Raw genomic sequence first — 4,819 nt, forward strand, 5'->3', positions numbered from 1 at the left:
CTATTGGTTCTGTTTCTCTGGAGAATACTAATATACCTACCTAATTATATTTATCCCTTGGGATTACCTGCTCGGGTTGCCTGGCTTCCACACTATTTTATGAGTACCTCAATGATAGAGATTATATTAAATTTAGCTGAGTCTCACCATTATTTAGCCCACTGCCTTTCTCATTTGTGTTCGGTATCTCTGCTTTTGAACTGAGCTCCCTGAAGACAAATCATCAAAATCTGTACTTGCCAATGTTGCCAATACCATGAGTTTAGAAGGCAACTCAAAGACTGAGATAGACTGAACCTAATCTGTCCACCACTCCTCATTTCTTTCCCCTATGTTTTTCCATAAAATATCCCTAACATTTGGCTCTTAAAACTGACGTGAGATTCCAGTCTCTCTGGCCTTTGCCTTCTGGTCTAGTTTTCTTGTCTTATGCATTCAGCGTTCTCTCTTACCACATTGTGTTGTGAACAGCCAGCATCATGATGACACATCACTGACTGCCTCCAACATGCCTCCTGACAGCCATATTCACAAATAAAATTTAAATTGAAACTATTCCAAAAAACATCCATGACCTCAAGAAGATTTATCAGTTCTCCTGGTGTATATAGTAAATGAAGTTATTATCCTCTCTCCACACAAATTCTGTCTGACAGATGGTGTTTTGTTATTTTAGGAAAGAAATAGTCCACTGAGTCTTTAAGGGTTCCTTTTAATAGTCCCATTGAAACATTTCCATAAATCTTTTGTTTCTCTCGAAGAGAGCACATGTAATAAAGTTTTCCTTGGTATAACTACAGAGAAACTGGCATCTCTTAGGGTTACGAGATGAGATTAAGACCACTGTTATGAAGGACTTCTGTCAGCTATCAATACTTTACAAATATGTGGCCAAACAAGGAAACTCACGTTTTCCAAGTAAGTGTCGTGAGGGATATTTCTTCATGTTAGGTCCATATCTCCATAAAACTAGCCATTTAAAATTGTTCTGGGGCACCTGGGTGGCTCAGTCAGTTAAGAATATGACTTCAGCTCAAGTCATGATCTCAACTCTTCCTGAGTTCAAGCCCCGTGCTGGTCTCTGTGCTGACAGCTCAGAGCCTGGAGCCTGCTTCAGATTCTGTGCCTCCCTCTCTCTCTGCCCCTCCCCCCTCACAGTCTGTCCCTCTCAAAAATAAATAAACATTAAATTTTTTTTTAATAAAATTGTTTTTGTCATACATGCATCTCTATTTTCCCAATGTGATGTGCTCCTCACATTTTTCAGATGCTAAATGATAAAACTGAGTTTTATAGTCACTGCTATCCTTAATTTCACAAGAAAGCAAACTGAGAGAGTCAGAGTTAACCTCACCTAGGAAACCAAAGGTCCATCTGAAAATATAAACCAAATAGATGATATTGTTTTATTAATGAATCCCAGGAGACAGCAATCATGTGTCATTATTGATACATATCACAAGAGCCAGGCTATATGGTCTAAAATTAGAGATGATTACCAATGAGGATTACCACTCAAGGTCATTATGGACTGACAGCGCTCATGGGAAGAGAATGAGAATTTATGGAAAGCCAAAGAATGTGCAGGCTGCAGACATTTATACTCTCAGAAAAAGATCTTTTGAGCATTTTTCCTTTGATTTGCTGAACATAAGATACCCAATTTTTCATTTTCAGAAGACCGAAAGAAAAATTACTCTACTAATTAAAACATAGATTGAAATTAGTAGTTTTGCATTGAACATATATAAAATGTGTTAAATAATAAGTAAAATAAATGTAAAGATGTCTGTATTATGTTTTATGTATATAGCTTTACAAAAACTGTAAGTAAGGTAGACTGACTTGATATATTTTATACACATTTAGATTCTAAGTTAACATCAGTGGTCTTTTAAAATTGGGAGTGTAAGGTAGCTGAATCGTACAGTCAAAGTGTGCTGCCTCAGAAACTTGGGAGTATAAATTTAGGCTACAGTTTGGGAGCAGTCTCTCAAAATCTAACACTAAGTTTTTAAAAAGTGCACACACAGTTTTGATCCTATAAACTCCATTGCTAAAGGTTGGCTTCCATCTGGAACAAAAACTTCATACTTACAATACGATTGTGAAGTATGGCAAAAATAATTCAGTAACAACAGACTCACAGACTCAGTGGTTGGTGGTACACAAAAGTAATTATAATGTTTAGTCACTACAGCTTTTCTTTTCTTCTGAAAGGATTCTAAACCAGCTAGTCTCTCTGACATTTTCCACTGAACTGATTAAATTTTGGAGCTATACTGATGCAACATAAATGTTAACTTCCATACAGTATGTAGGGTCAGTGCCTTTCTGACCACATTATTTCAGTGATCTCACTCTTCCTTGGTGACCAGAAGGAACAAGGAGAGTTCATAGGTTAATGTATTTGGTAAATTGTGGGATTCATGAATTTGGAAACTTGTAGAGCCAAATTTAATTGTCATTAAAGTTGAGAGGAATATATGGCATCCAATGGGCAAACGCCAGGGGTTCTAGATACTCTGCAATACGCGGGACTCTTCTGCATAAGGATGATATGCTACATTCCACACAAATGTGATCGTCCCACCACACACTCCGTAGAAAAAAGTTTATTTGTAAATATCAGAACCTAGAACCACATTGGCTCTGATGAATAAATAAACAAAAATATTTTTTAGGGATTTAATACATACTAAAATTTCCAGGACTATAATAGTCAAAAATGTTAAGGTAAGATTGTTCATGATTTTTTTTTTTATTGGAGAGAGAGAGAAAGAGAGAGAGAGTGCGAGAGAGCGCTTAAGTAGAGGAGAGGGACAGAGGGAGAGACAGAATCTGAAGCAGGCTCAATGCTAAGCACAGAGGCTGACATGGGGCTTGATCCCACTACCCGGGGATCATGACCTGAGCTGTAAGCAAGAGTCAGATGCTCAACCAACTAAGTCAACCAACAGGTGTCCCTGTTTATGATTTATAGGAATACTATCAAGGTTTTATTCATGAATCTGGATAATCACGTCACTGACTATAACATCACTCATGATATTTGAATCACCAAATGATTAACCTTATTATGTTGCCTTTGTAGCTATTGTATTTTCTATGTGTAGAAAAAAATTGTATTTACTTGGCCTTTGTTTTAAATGTCAAGTAAAAAAGGGATAATATTATTCAGCTGAATATTATTTTACATTTCTTAAACTCAAACTTATTCTTCTATATTGTGGCAAATATGTGGTCCTTTCACTTTACTGTGTAGTGCAGATATTCTAAGCATTTATTTATGGAATAATATTTTACTATGAATTGCTTTCTTTTGTTTTTCTTTCAGAGTTCAGTAAAAGCATTACATTGCTTTTTGGAATAGTGTTTATGGGTGGGTTATAGTTTTTATTTTTATTTTATTATTTTTTTCAAACAATTATTCATTTTTGAGAGAGAGACAGAGAGAGAGAGAGAGAAAGAGAGAGACAGAGTGTGAGCAAGGGAGGGGTAGGGAAAGAGGGGGACACAGAATCTGAAGCAGGTTCCAGGCTCTGAACTGTCAGCACAGAGCCTGACGTGGGGTTTGAACCCATGAACTGTGAGATCATGACCTGAGCTGAAGTCTGACGCTTAACTGAGCCACCCAGGTGCCCCTAGTTTTTAATGAATATTAGGAAGATAAAGAAGTATTGAAATGTGTATTATTATCCATTAAGAAATATTAAAATATGTTAAAGAGGTTTTGTATCTGATAAGGTCAAGAATTAAGAAGTTATCGTAATATGATCTCTTACTCTGTCCACCCCAATTAAACTCACTAAGAATGACAAGAAGGTAGACCACAGGCCTCAAGTACAAGTCTTATGATTGGTCATTTGCAGTGATGTTTGTGAGAAGCAGAGTAACCCTAGAGAACTTGCCTCAGACAGTCCAGGTCTGGGAGCATTTTCTTGAAGTAGTTATTAACAGTGCACCCTTACTCTCAAAAGTTCCACAGTCGGGATGATGTATTATTGATTCTCACTAACAGGCAAAGGATGTAAGTCAGTGTTGCTAGTGATTTACTTACCCTGCTGACCATCAGGCCACTAGGAACAGGGGCTTACTGTATACCTCATGTTGTTGTCAAACATAAATGCCTGGACTCAGACACCACACAGAACAAAAAGTACCTCTTTTCTTTTGTCACCTTTTAACACCACTCAGGTTTCACCCAGTATCTATCTAGAATCTCCCATTCCTGCCTGCACCAATTCAAATTAGGCTATTAGGTTGAATTATATGGAATCCATAGGTCAATTCTGTAGGTTATAAAGAGCAGAATATTCACAATTTCATTCTTTTTTAATGTAGAAAAGCAATTTATTCCATTATAAGCACTTGCACAGTTAGTCATGGAGAGTAACAGGCCTGCTGGTGAAACAGGTCACCCAAAATAGAGGTGGTACCAAACTAGTGGTCAAGGACTAACTCCTCACTGGGCTCTATTCCTTCCTCACTGTAGCCTTTACTTAAAGGAGTCTGAAAAACTTGGGAATACAGCCTAAGAAGAAAAATAACTACACACAATATTCCCCTTTCTGTGATTACTTTAGACCTTTGTTACTAGAAAATTCCTAAATACAACTTAAATAAATATAAGTCTGTGGTTTTACTGAATCAAATCCCCCAGTTCATATTTAGAAAACGCCCTCTGTTTGGGTGTTGACGGTACCTATCATAGAGGGATAACCAAACACAGTCTGTGTCTCAAAACCAGTGTTAAATCAATTGCAGGACTGAGAGGGAAAAAAGGGGGAGTCTAAAATCACAAGAAGTACAGACATAT

The sequence above is a fragment of the Lynx canadensis genome, chromosome C1 (assembly GCF_007474595.2).
Source record: "Lynx canadensis isolate LIC74 chromosome C1, mLynCan4.pri.v2, whole genome shotgun sequence".
Taxonomy (NCBI): Eukaryota; Metazoa; Chordata; class Mammalia; order Carnivora; family Felidae; genus Lynx; species Lynx canadensis.